Source organism: Lathamus discolor, chromosome 4, assembly GCF_037157495.1.
Source record: "Lathamus discolor isolate bLatDis1 chromosome 4, bLatDis1.hap1, whole genome shotgun sequence".
NCBI lineage: Eukaryota > Metazoa > Chordata > Aves > Psittaciformes > Psittacidae > Lathamus > Lathamus discolor.
In genome coordinates, this window is record NC_088887.1 from 198,641 (window position 1) to 213,195 (window position 14,555).

General features: G+C 43.4%; 1 long non-coding RNA gene across 1 annotated transcript; it reads left to right on the forward strand.

The window, feature by feature from the left end:
* The first annotated feature begins 718 nt into the window (after positions 1-718).
* On the forward strand, positions 719-2,810 carry LOC136012527 (uncharacterized). The gene is made up of 3 exons (XR_010611786.1): positions 719-864; positions 1,328-1,409; positions 2,451-2,810. It is a non-coding gene; the product is annotated as an uncharacterized LOC136012527 (long non-coding RNA).
* The last annotated feature ends 11,745 nt before the right edge of the window (positions 2,811-14,555 follow it).

A 14,555-nucleotide genomic window follows, 5' to 3' on the forward strand; every position in this document is an offset into this window, starting at 1 on the left:
TCTTGTTCTATGGGGATTTGTTTCTGAACTTGCCACAGATCATGATAAATGCAGCCTTTAATAATACAAGTGAAGACATCTTGCGGTTACCCAGGTTTACTTAGAAGTATAGAGCAAAACCTGTGACCGTCATTAAATGGAGTTGCACTTCTCCATTTTAATTCTGGAGCTCAGTCCCTACAAGACTGGAGTCACTCATGCACATGCGCATAAATCGATTTTCCAATCTTCCCTGACCACAGCTATGCCAATCTCTTGGAAAAAATACATTTTTTGCATGTTTTACATTACTGCTGCCTGCCTATTCCTCATGAATGAATAGGCATCCTGTATGAGGAGCTGTAGTCTGGCCTGTAGCAGGGAAGGGACCTGTATATCCCAATGTGGGGACATCCTGAACCATATGGCTGTGTCCCTGGAGAGCCTCCACCCTCTTTTCTCTGCCTCCATCATGTGATGACAGTACACCGGCACATCTGCCATCTATGAAAACCTTTATGGAAAAAACAGGAACACACAATAATCTGGTGGACCTAATGGTGATACTGGCGTGCGCCTCCGCACCTGCCAGATACAGACGTTTGTTGGATGGCACTGTGCAGGTAGTGATGTAGACAGGGTGGAAAGTGTGCCTCCACTTTGCTGGTGGTCCTTTAAATCAGTGGGGCTGTGGAGCTAAGGTGTGAGGTGGGCTGGGGTTTGCATATAAGTTGTGAAGCACAGGGACATTTTTCCTTCTCCCAGTGCATCTTGAGCAGAGAGCGAGGAGCTGGTAGGAGTGGTGCTTTCTGCAGGGCTCTTGGCCAGTGAAGTACTTTAACCCCAAATACATCACTTTCAGTGAAGGAGGGCTCCTTGCAGCAGGTAAAACCATGCCTTCCCCTGGGTGATCACATACCCTGTTAATTTAGTGGGATGCCTCCTACCTGTTCTGCCCATTTCTTTATATGTAGTAACTGTCATTTTCTGTGCCATTTTCTTCTTTTTTAGGGACAGATGGTGACCCATGCCCTATTCTTTCCTACCTACCCCAGTGACTCAGGGGAAACAGATTCTGTGAGAAACCATTCTCTAAAGACAATGAGCTCCCACAGACTTGGCAGAAATATTTAGATCTTTGCTGCCATTTTTATTTCTTTACCCTCCCTCCTTGGTGTTTTACTAATGCTTTGTTTGCCCCATCTCTGTCACCATCCATTTCTGTAGTCTGCATTTTGGGGGGATTTATTTTTTGTTTTTGCCTTGTGTGTTAAGCAGCAGGACTTGCTTTGTAATTACTGCTTAGTGACCTCTCCTGATTCCTCACATTGTGTTCTCTGCTGATCAGACCCATTGGTGATTAGATGCTTAGCGGAGGTGACTGCACAACTTCTGATACCTCGCATCCCTGCTGCCTGGATTTCACAGAGGTAATCATTCCCAGGGACCTGCCACTGACCCTTTGCTCAAGCTTTTCTCGGTCATCTTTTACTGTCCCTTTTTTTAAAGAGCTTGAAGTACCTGGGTTCTCGTGCTAGGGCAAAAAGGACACATGCACTGAAATCCAAACGATTTTACCATTCTTGCAGAGTACTTTCGCCTGAAATGATATCAGACAGTATGTCTGTATCACATCTTTAATGCCTTTTGGAATGAAATGTTCAACTCCTATCAGAGATCCCTTTCTTGTTCACTCAAAAACAAGGGGACAGTCAGTGAGATAGAGAGGTGGTTCAGTTCAATATCTGTCCTTTTTAACTCGGTACTGGCAGCAGTGAGTGGAGTGAGCCTCATTGCCAGGCAATGTGACTTGTTCTGAAACTTTAGCAGGATTTTGAAAGGACTCAGGTGCAGACAATGAAGCTATTCACAGTGTTAGCTGTGAACTAAAACGTGAAGCTGAGCAGATCTGAGCCGTCAGCCAACCTCTGACTTGGAGATCAGAGGGAACTTTTATTTCTGGGGCTTACTATATGGTTTCTTCAAAATGTCAAATCAAAATGTCTGATACTGACCATGAATGCTATTCTGCTGTTTGGAGTCAGTCTAGCTGTCTTTGCCATCTGAATTATAGATAGCATCCAGCACCATAAAGACAGAGAAAATATTTTTACATATTTTGCACATTTTATTTGAATTCTTATGAACAATAAAAAAGCAGCCAAGAATAAGGAAACATTAGTCCTATTTAGATTATTTAAATGGCCAGGCATTCTCTTGAGACTTAAAATCATGCATCAAAAATCCTAAAGGCTACATTAAATCAATTGCAGACACAGAGAAAATTGACTTTTAATAGTACAAAAACAAATCGTCCCGTAACTCCTCCCAAAGCCCCTTGATATCTCTTTGATGAATCCATCTGAGAAAAGAGCTAGAAATTTATTTCCAAAAGCATAATGTGGTTTCTTGTTGGGTTTTTTTTCCCATTTTTGCTTCAATAACTGATACATTTGAAATATTTCCTTTAGGTTTCACAGCGAGAAGATGAAGTAATGATGTTGCATATTTGGAGTTTTTTTAAATGTCTCGGAAACAACCAACTTCTGGTTTATCTCAAATGCACTCGCAGCATCAGTAACAACAGCCTTCCAGATGAGAAAAACCTATGTGGAATATGTTAAACAGTAAGCAAAGCTTGGGTGCTGAGCCTTATGAAAGGTGTAAGAAAAGGATATTCTGCTGTTTTGGTGACAGCATGTATGTTTACAGCCTTCAACCTAAGGCTGTCTGCACTATTTTTAATGAGCTTAGCCCCTTCCCCCTGCCCCGCATCTTCAAAATGCTTCACAAATTGTTGTATATGTGCCTTAATTATTTGTAATTGTTCTGGGAATCATTTGTCTATAAAAGCTGCAGATGCTGTATTTGCTATAAATCAAACACACTGGGTTTTTTCCTGCTCAGTCACCTGAGTTATGTGGTGCTATTCCTCTTCTTTAGTTGGTTGAAAAACTTTATAAATTGGTGACTAACTAACTGTAAGCTTCAGATAAATTCTCATGTTTGAAGTAAAAATGTGCACAGGTCAGAAATGCAAGTATGGGGAAGCTGTACAAGTGCAGTATCCTTTGTGTCTGCTGAATAAGATGAGAGTGAAAGTAGACTAATACATTAATATGAACATGATTTTGTGTTGGGACTCCTTTACCTACATTGAGAGCTTCTTGCAACAAGAAAACTTTTCTGGTTTCTAATAGTTTAATCAGACGTGTATGTAGAGAATTCTGTGCAGTATGCAGTGGTAGGTAACTGTATGCCTATTTATTAATCATGTACCTTCTTAGACATGTTCTCTTGGTTTGTTCTCTTTTTTAAAACAAGGGGAAGGAGGGAAGGAAGGGAGCTTTTCCCTACTCTAGAAATCCTCAGAAACTCAGAATGGAGGAAGCCCAGATTGTGTTACTTAGATCTCAGTAGAGCAATGTTATTGCCCTGCCTCACAGGAAGCTGAAGGATGGAGCGGCCATCCCATGGCAGCAGTATGCCTTATCAAGACCACAGGCTAGCTTGTTCTCATAGGCTTATCTGTATCCTGGGTCTGACTGGAGCAATGGCTTGAAAGTGGGTTAGTCGAGCTAGTATAAAGTTATGCACAGCCTTGGAAGAAAAACTGCCATGAAATTTCTCTTGGCATTATCAGTCCTTGGTGAAAAATCAAATGGATTGTGTTGAAGTCTAATAATGGGCAAGAAGAGCCAATAATCTTACCTGATTCAGATGTCCCAGAGGTATGTGCATCCACCTCTGTAAATCAGACAGTGTTTTGCCTGGGAATCCTGCTGTAAGTTACCCTCCTCTTGCAGGGGTTCCAGGAAGCTTATGGTAGAGTGTTTGTGCCCACTGAGATACGTATCTCCTGGCTGGCACAGTAGTGCTCACAGAGCTTCTGTGAAGTCAGCTGCAGTTAAGAGGAAGGTGAACTCAATGGATTGGGCTATAGACTAGTGATCTAAGTGCCTAAACTCCCTGTTTATTTCTACAATAAACACTGCATGTATCTTTTAGCAAGTTGTTCAACCTCCCCACTTGCAGATTGGGTTTATTAGTGCTATATTCTTGGCAGAAATGTTGTGAAGAAGAGGTTCATCTAAAACCAAGCAAAGCCTTTGAGATAGTATGTGTGTGGAGCCTGCAGCCAAGGAACAGCAGGTAGATATGAGAAAATAAGGCTTTTAATTCTCAGTTGTTCTGTAATCATGGGGAAGTTGGTCTGTATAATGAGAATAACTTTTGCTTTTTGTGACCTGGGTTCATGCCATTCTCCACATCAGGTGTCTTGACAGAAAAGCTGAAACAATATCTTTGGTTTTGGGGAAAGCTATATAATGTTTTCCTCCTTTCTACACACATACAGTGTGACATATTTTGCTTACTTACAGAAGAACCTTCAACATCTCATTGGTGCAAGGGAATGGTGGTCTCAGGATACAGCAGGCTGTTGTAGCTAGTGGTGTTATAAGCACTGAAATTGCTAACCAGGTGGTAGTTTCTGAGGAGCACAGGAGGCTGGAGGCTCTGGTCCTGAGGTAGTGGTAACCTGGAGCACACACAGCTGGGGCCACAGGACACCCTGGCAGCTGTGCATCCTCGTCCATCACACTGTTCCATAACCTGGACCATGGGGACATCTTGTTTGTTTGACAGGTATCTTCAGAGAAGGAGAAAGCCATGTACACCTGTATGGAGCAACCACAAATTTTGGTGCAAGAGCAGAGCAGAAACTCATACCCACGCCTCTGAAACCATAGAGAGGTGCTCTGACTGCTGTGTCTCACTGGTTTGTGTTCTCTGAGTATGTGGCATACAAATGAAGAGGCAGGAGAACAGAAAGTAAATACATTGAGGTATTTCTCAGGGGGGTTGAAGACCTGTGAAAGGACTTGGAATGCCATGGTTTTGTGCTTGCACGCGAGCACGAATCCTGGTGTTGCCTCAGACTGAGCAGGAGGTGCAAATGGAGCTGTGTAAGCCTGGTGGAAGGCAGAGCACTCAGCTGGAAGCTGCTAAGTATTGGGTGGTTCTGAGACAGGTGCGCAGTAATGTATTGTAATATAAGCTGGCCAGTACCATAATTTGAATTTGACAGAGTGCAGGTAGAAACAGAGAAGAAATTAGAGAAAAAAATCATAGAGTCCTTTCCCCATACAAAACTTGACTCAAGGTAGATTTGGCGGAGCCCCCCCTAGCTAACATCAGTTAATGGTTTCTGGACAGCCCCCCACTTCCAAATCCTGTCATGTTGTAATAACTGTCCGCTATTTCAAGTCACAGAAAGAATATAAAACTGCTGCTGTCTTTGAAGTGCACAGCCAGGGAATCATGGTTACTAAAGACTATTAATGATCTCAGGAGTCAAACTGAGGCAAAATTCTGGTACAAATGGCAAACAGCAAGTCTGATGTTACACGGCAGGATTTCCTCAGAATGTTGTCTACAATCCAAGAATAAAAACTGTGTGCAAACTCTAATCTCATTGAAACAGCCTGCAGAGGTACGTGCATAAATCAAGGGTAAAGGGGGAGTGTGTTTTTCTGAAGAAAGTAAAGGCACTTTCAGTGTTTAATTAGCAGAATGCTAATTGGATGAATGAGAATTAAGAAGGAAACACAGAGTTTCTACAAGAGATTGGTGGTGAAGCTCTTAGAGTTGAATATTTGACCTGCGAATAGAAATTGTAAATCAAGAGCAAACCTTAAATTTGAGAGTTGTATTGAACACAGAGATGTTCAGAGAAATATAGAGTCCTGAGAATGAATATGCTCAGACAAAAAAGGGCTATTTTAGCCCAGAATATGTGAATGCTTTGTATGGAGTGACCTCCTTGCACTAACTGCAATTTTACACCTCGTGACGCTGTGGGCAAGATTGGGTTTTTTTTCCTATGTGGGAAAAAATGGATGCATCATCTGGATGCATCAAAGCTGAGAGCAGGGAGGGAAAGGAAACCAAAAGTAAGTCATCTCTCATGGGCAGTCACATTAGAAGATGTTTGGGAGGGGCTTTACTCATAAGAAATAGGACTACGCATTTCACCATGGTTACCAGGAGTGTATTTTGAAAGTGTGCAGCCCTTGGGCACCACGGGCGGGGGTGTGATAAATCTCAGAGTCCAGCCTACAGAGAATGAAAAAGCAAACATCTCTGAGTCTGCGTTCATAGTTGGCACGCTCTTCAGGAGGCGATGCAAGCCCACTGTTAGGGCAGTGATGGAAGCGTGTCAACACCTTATAGCACCACCAGGCTCCCTGAGTGCTGTGTGTGCGAGCTGCTTTGTGAAAGCCCCACTTGGCATTGATAGTGCCAGGCTGGTGGAGAGGTTTTGCATACTGAGAAGTCTGCCCTGTGGTGCTGTATTGAATGTATTGACAACCCTTGCTCAATGACTATAAAACCCTTAAAACCAAGTCCCATTTTGTGACTGTGCAGTGGGAAACTGCTTGAGGCAGTCAAGGCAGCAGCCAACCGGAGAAAAACGAAGTCAGTGTTACAAGAGGTCTTCCAAAGCACTTGCAAAGTTAAATAAGCAGTAAATGATTCCACTCATGTGCAAAACTCATTTAGGTTATAGCTCGAAACAAGGCTCTGTGAAGCACTTCACTCAGTCTCCTCTTTTATACATATGTTATTTTAAGGACTGGAAAGCATAAATACTGAACATAGGTCCTCTGGCTCTCTGGAAGAGAAAAACAAACCATACATCATAACAGTCCCGCATTCTAAGATACTGACAGCTGGCTTAAGGTGTGTTCACAGCAGTGTTCTGTGTCTGATATGTATGTGTGTATTAAGGTGTGTTCACAGCAGTGTTCTGTGTCTGATATGTATGTATGTATATAAAAGAACATATATATCTTCTTTAAAAATACATTCTTCACAATTAATCTCTCAGCCTATAATTTAGTTTTGCACGAGTGCATATACTTTGTTTCTCTGTGTATGCCAGATGCTTCTCTGTCATGCTCTGATTCAGTGGGCCTCCAGCATCAGCACTGAGAAACTTCAGGACTGAGCCAATGCCTCTCAAATTAGTCGGTGTCATTCTGTTGGCCTGGGGTGGCCCTGGCAGCAACACATGCACTGTGAAAGCCAGAAGGCTGAGAAGCACTGGGCTGTACCCCGCATTTACCCATCTGAGCTTCATTGCTGCAGTCAGTCCCATGGCAAAATCGGGAGGTACTGTTGTGTGTAATAACCTGTTGCTTCTTCTCCTCTTACTAGTGACAGCGTTTTTATTTAATTTTTTTCCTGTGTCAAAGTGGACTAAAATGGAGCGTGTTCCTTGAGCTGCAGTGAGCGGTCAGAGCTGATTAATTACATTGGCACCTAGTACGTTTGATGAGTCTCAGGATCTTGGATTCATACATTGTTTTGTCAGAGACTGAAACTGATGGTTTAGCATATTATTGACTGATTTTTTTTTCTGAAGCTTGGGGCAATTTAATGTTACCACATCACTTAGAAGCTTTGAGGACATGAATAAATACTGGATTTGACACAGGGAAATGAAGCAGGATGTGAAATCTTACTGGTGCTTGTGAGCAAATAATTGTGTGTTAGATTTGGGTGTGATTGATTGGGTGGATCATGTATATCTGGAAAATTCACTTAGATTTTATTCCTGAGCATGTGATTCCACCCCCCCACCCCCCCCACCCCCCACCCCCCCCCCGTAAAATTGATCAAGGGATTTAATTTTTTGAGGTCAATTAGGCCTGTGAGTTGATTGAGCTTGGCATATCAGTGTTTTCACTCCAGAGTTTACTACGATTTGCTTTGGTTGCAGAGGAAAAAAAAACAACAGCCCCAAACCAGCCAAAGTAAAAGGACTGGAGCTTCAGGACAGTTGTTCTTTTTTGCTAAGCACCCTTGTTGGCTTCTTCAATATTAGCATTAATTATTCAGGATGGTTACTGGTATTTTGGTTTATAGTTTCTCTTCAAAGAATATGGTGGACTTGCAGGCATTGTGGAGTCCCCTGAGGTCCTCAAGAGCTGCTGTTCTGGGTCCCCTCCTCAGTGACAGAGGTATGGCCAGTATACTGCTAATCACTGCCTTTTTAATTAAAAAAAAAACCCAAAAGTGCAAGAAATATTTTAAAATGCAGCTGCGAACCCCTTGCTGACAGGAGTTTTGGCGTGTCTTTATGTGTTGGCTTCCGTTTTTGATTCCTTGCCATTTTCCCTAAGGTCTAGATTTTCCCTGTAAGTTTCTGAGATATGACAAGGAAGTCCCTGCAGACAAAGTCATTTGAGAAACCGAGAAATGTCCTGTGCAGAAGGTCAGGCCATCCAGTTTCAAAATGCATCCTTGTTAATCATATGCGGTGTGTCTTGGGGAGCAGTGTCCTCGAGGTAAAGTACCAGAGTAATTGATTTTGCCACAGTTTAGATCCAGCCTGGGTGAACGGCATGTACAAAGTTGAGATTTGACTCTCTTAGGATTCTCAGATTCTCCCTTAGAATCTAAATGCAGTGGAGAAACTCTCGTGTGTCTAATCTAAAATAAAATAAAATGTGAAGCAGCAGCAAGAGGAATCCAAGGATGAGTCAGGCACTCTTCAGCTCCCTGCAGTCTTTCCTCTGGGACTGGCATGATTTTCATTGGATGGCTCTGGAACTTGTTTAATGTTAAAGGTTCTAGGAAAATCGTTACAAAATGAGTCGAAGCACAATGCAAAGAAACCTGAGGGATTAGAGAAAAATGCTGAATTTCCTGCAACCCCTGCCTTGATTTCACCAAATCAGAGAAGGCAGCTGGTCAGGGACAAGAAAGGATAAGAAAGCCAGATACGGCCGCATTGGTGTGCATCTTGCCAGCATGCTACTTTGTCAAAGTCACCAAAAATCCTCCAGTGTTTTCCTTGGCTGTGATGAGGAGGATTTTAAGATCCAGTCACTTCATTAATAGTGCTCTGTCCCCTCACTTAATCCAGTGAAGTTTCACCAGCATACAGGCTCACTTGGTTGTTGAGAGACACTTGGCATGCTACTAATATGAAGGAGAAGCAGGAAGAATTGTACACATCACTTCTGAAATGTTGCTGCAGGCCCCCTTTCTGTGCATCTGATACATATTTGTAATCTTTTGTTTTGCAAAGTAAGGTGCTGGAAATGTGGGAGTCATCAGCAGTTAGTTCTTTTCGTAAGGGAGAAGATGCTGAAAATCTATGTAATTACAGACCCATTTCAATTTTATTCTCTGCAGTTAAATTATTCCAATGTCTTTTTTTATGTGCAAAATGGACAAGTTTAGTTTACAAATATTTTATTACCATTAGAGTAACTTGATTTCCATTATCATCATTTTACAACTGTAGTATTATTAAAAGTGACAAATGACTGTAGTCAATTGCTCTTTCGAATAAATGTCATTTTGTGTGGTGGTTTATCTCTACTGGCAACCTTTGATCTAATGAGAGGCAGCAGATTTTATTTGGCCTTTTTTCTTTCTTTTGGCATGTGACAGCTTTGCCTTAGTGACAGGAAACAATTCATTTTCAAGTGAGGCAGCTGGAAATTTTTCGGTAATGAAAGATTTGGCGTTTCACATGGCAACATTCGGGGATCATGCAGCAGGCTTTGGCAACGTCCTCATCTGTACCTTTCAACATCTGTACGGCAGTCTTGAGCAACAACATAGAACTGCAACAACTTTTTCCCCTTTTCTCCTATAGGTTTCCAAGGGGCTGGCCTGAAGAGCTGAGTTTTTCAGCACTTCACGTTTTTGCTGACTCCTGACTACACTCAGTCTGTGACCAAGACTTTTACAGCAGTTCCATCTGGTGAAGGGAACTGTGGTGGCTTCAGTTATAGGTACTGACTTCTCAGTGTGCTCCCCAAACTCTCCCTGCCACCACTTGCACTCCTGCCCCAGGGTCCAGGGTATCTGGTTGCTCCATGGTGTTTCGGTCAGGTTCTGATATTGAAGGTGTTCACGAACTGCTCCTTCTCTCACGGGTGATGGTGGAGCTGTTGACAGTGGGTTCATCTGCCAAGCAGATCTCCCCGCCGGTGTGCAGGTGAGGATGTGGTCTGTCCCTGCTCATCTTGCCCTGAGGTGACTGTGTTGGTGTGAGTCAGCTGGGAGCATCCCGCCATGGGGACAAACATCTCACTGCTGTCTCATGTGGTGTCAGTAAACAAAGATGTTGACACTGGTCGTTCTGGCACTTCAGCATTAATATTGTTTCTCCACTGACTGAACAGCAGTGATTGTTATGTGCATCCCTGCCGTGAATCTAGTGGGAAGTTGCTGAGTCAGAGCTCAAGAGGGTGAAAAGAAACTTGGTGGATTTACTTTTTAACCCTCGTTGATGCTGAATTGAAGCTGAAGAGTTGGCTGAGGTTGGTTGGTTAGTTGTGATGAATGTTTTCCTGAGCCTGACTGCTCACATGTGCTGGGGACAGATGGCATTTCCCACCTGAGGTCAGTGGGAGCAAGCCTAGTCCTGGAGTCACTCACTGGTAACATGACTTAATTGTCCTCAGCAGGCAGGTCGCTGCATGGGCTTCACTCAGCTGAACTGGTGGAACTTCCATTTCAATCTGTACTTGTCCTCTTCCTTTCTTTCTTATGTAAGTGGAATAACAAAAGCCTGGGATAACTGTTGTCCTTATCAGTCATTGTCAGATAGCACTTACTTACTCCTTAAGATCATAAGGCAAATATAGATCTGAAATACCAAAAACTTCATGTGGGAGAGAAGTGGTAAGGCTCAGATATTTGCTGCTTTGAATAGCTGGCATCAATTACTGGCCTGGCTGAAGGGTGTATTCTGGTTTTGGACAGTTTACAGTTCAGGCTCTTTGACGATTTGTTCCTACCGACAGACAGCTGTATTTACTCATTTCCCCCTCTTTAAAGCATTAAGTAGAAATTCTTGGATTTTTTTTTTCATAATCTGGTGGCATTAATTTTCTAAAAATGAACTTACAAAAACGTTTGATTCTACTTTTAAAATTTACAGTTCTTTAAACTATACTACAAAGGCCAGTCAGTGGAAATGTTGGGAGTGACTATTTTCTTCAGTGTTTTGTCACTCAGCTTCATCTATTTTTCAATCAGTTTATCTTCTTTGGTCTTACATGGTTTTTAAAATCTTGACTACCTGAAAATTATGTAGCTTAAAAAAAGCAGGGAAAAGAAAGCAGAAAGAGAATCATGAATGTAGACGGAAAACAGCAGAGCGTGGTGAAATAATTGCAGGTATCTTTCCACCATGGATCACACTGGAGGCAGTCACAGCTCTGCTCTGGTGGCAAACTTGCTGTGAGGAGCTCTGGGTACATGTCAAACTCATTACACTTTCCCTGTGCAGTGCTGGCTGCGGAGGCAGGTCTGAGCTCCAGTGGGAAGTCCAGTCCCCAGGCAGGAGTCTCGATTGGCACAGGATGTGGCCAAACACAGGTTCAGCCATAATGTAGCTCAGGCGAGGAGCAGTGACAAGCACCTGAGACTGATCGAGATACATGAGCACTGGCAGGGGAAATGTTTGCATGTGAAGTATTCCTCTTTGAGCCCAGCATAGGTTACATGTGGGTGTCCCAGCTTGATTGAGGATAACAGCTTGGAAATTTGGGTTGTTATATTGTCATTGTATTAGGTTTTTAGTATTTCTTTCAATGAAGCACGATTTTTCCTCCTGCCCTCCTGAGATCTTCTTGTAAAGAAACCCCTTTGTGACAAAGGATAATTCCTTTGCCTCCCTCTGCAAGCCAAAATCTGTTTTCCTGATTTGGGGATGGAAATGTGGCCATTACTGTTTGGTTTATGCTGACATTTTTATTCAGTTCCTGGAGTTAAGAGATCATCTCTGATTCAGTCTGTGAATCTCTTTGCTATTATAGACATATCCCTGATTTAGATTTACTGAAAGTGCTAAAGAGACTTCCCCCTCCTCTTCTTTGCAGCGGCTGTACACAGATGCCTGCTAGGTCAGGACTCCGTTCAACCCTCTCTGCATATTGCTGTGGCAGTAGATGGCTCTGATTGAATGCATGTGAAAGTAATTCCCTGATAACTTGGGCGGCTTACCTGCTGGGAGGGTGATTTGTGAGTCTAACCACCTCTGCCCCATCCGTTCTTGACCCTATAAACCCTGCTCACTTATGTGTTCCTGCAGAGCTCAGCAGGTGTCATGAAAGCGATCACGCTTTTGCCAGAGCTCGGATTTGGAGCTGGTTAATTGCATTGTGTTTAAATGTTAAAGTTTCATCAGCGGGGTCTTTTTTTTCCACCACTAAACAATTGTTCACAAATGTTTCCGTTATTCAGCCATCTGTGATGCATGCCTATCAAAGGAAGAGCAGTCCTATTAATAATTACTGTCAGCCATGTGCAGCGATGCAGTCACTTTGCAGCATTCACTCTTGGTGTAATTCCAGTCAAATGGGCCATTTCAAACGTCAGCTTGATGCTCCTGTTGTAAAGAGGAATGTTTTATTACAGGAAAATAAAATTCACTTGTAATCCAGGTCTATGGTCTGAGGCGATGCTTTAGAATGTCTGGGATTTTCAGTTCTGTTTTAGTGTCTGCTAGACTTACTTTTTCTTTCTTTCATTCTTTTTTTGAGGTCCCTGCATAGGCTGAGGTGGTTTCTCCACCTACGGGACTAGCCCAGCTCAGCCCAGCCATATGATCTGAAAGCCACCCAGATAAAACCAGGGTTTAGCTATTCCTGTGCCACAGGAGCAAATAAGAACAAGCTCCTCATCATCTTGTTAAATAAAGGTGGTGAAAGCATGGGACTTAAATGGCCTTTTATGGCCTATCCGTGGTCTCATGGGGAGCTGGCTGCTGGGAGGGCAGGTCCATGGGAGCACATGTGCACTTGGTGACATATCTATGCAAGTCCCTAACCTCCAGCAGTGCTGTGATCTTCCCTGGCGTTATTTTTTTCCCTTGGTAGCTCTGCTGCCCCATGAGGCAATGGGGATTTTCCTTTGTAGCTCTCCTCTCTGTGTCACAGGGCAATGGGGAGCTGGGATGCCCCTGGAAGGAGGAGCATCCCTCACCCCAGCACCCTCCAGGATTTCTGCCCTGTGAGATGTTGCCTTTATCTCAACCCGTGAGTTTTCTCACTTTTACTCCTCTGATCTCTCCCCCATCCCACCGGGGAGGGAGTCAGATGGTGTCTGTGGTGCCTAGTTACTGGCTGGGGTTAAACCAACAGATGTGGCTGCTCTCCTGCCCTCCCCAGGTAGCTGGTGCCTGACCCTGCTCTGGGCAGTGAAGGAATGGGGCAGGAGCAAGGGGCCCAGGGCAGCCTCCTGTCTGGGGTACGGGGCAGGGTTCTGCTGGTGCTATGCTGTCTGGTGGGGAGATCCAGGTTAGGGTTAGAGAGTTGTTCCCGAAAGCCTGGCAGCGCTGAACCCAGGAGAAGCTTGTATTTTAGGGGCAATGATGCTCAAATTTTATGCAAGGCTTTGCATTACATTACTGAGCCTCGCAGACCCCTGCGGATAGCTGTTACAAGCTGAGGGATGGAAACCTGCTAGGAAGAGATTAAGCACCATTCTCTGCGTGCTGGAGGGGGGCTTTTTGTGAGTTGTTGAAGTTGTTCAAGTTTCTAAGCCCCTTGTCCTGTGGTTGGGCTCCCTGGGTTGCATAATTAATGGCATATTTGGGGTAGCATCTGCTGACACCCACGCAGTTGATACATGCAGACACAAGGACCAGCGTGTGCTAGCATCATGTTATTCACAGCACAGGTACTTGAATGCTGGAGAGTGCTGCTACAATGGCTTTTATTGAGCTCTCCCCTGAATAATGTTGGCTATAGACCTTCACTAGTACTTTTGGGTTTAAGCCTGAATAGCAGTAAAACCTATTGCTGTTAGAACGTAGTTATAACCATGTCTGCAAGAACAGTTTATTAAATCTCATGCTGTATTTGAGTTTGTCGTGGTTTAAGCTGAACCCAGGACATGGTTGAGTAATTCTGAATGTTTCTTGCAGTGACAGGAGTGCCATTTTTGCATTTGGCATTTCTTTGTGGCTTTCATTTGTTGGTTTATTTGCCTAATAAATATCACAGTTTTATCCAGCAGTACCTCATAATACCAGTTCTGTGGACCAGGTAACAAAATTCACCTGTTCTTGGATTTCTTTCCATAGTACATCTTGGTAAAACTCTGTGGCAGAGGGTGTCCAGGCTGCTGTGGAGTGAGTCTGAATAACTTTGACAGGCCTTGAAATGCATCTGTATGGATTAGATTACCTCGGAAGTAAGAGGAAATTTATATTTATTGGAAGGTACTGGCCCTTTCTTACTACTTCTGCTAGCACAGAGAAAAATGTTAAGGGAAGCACTTTGGAAAGTGTACAATTAATATTACAGGGACAGTCTCAGTGCTGGGAGACCACAAAACTGGCGTGGTGTATAACTTACAGTAAAATCCCACTCTGAGAAGCCACCATTTAAAAATGCTCTTACTCGACACATCTGATTCCTCTGTGCAGGGTGGTATCTGCTGACTTCAGTCACAAAAATAAGTTCTTAACTACTTTTTATTCCCATCAGTGCTGCAGAGCCACTGCAGCTATGGGACTGCAGGTCGCCTATGGAGGACTG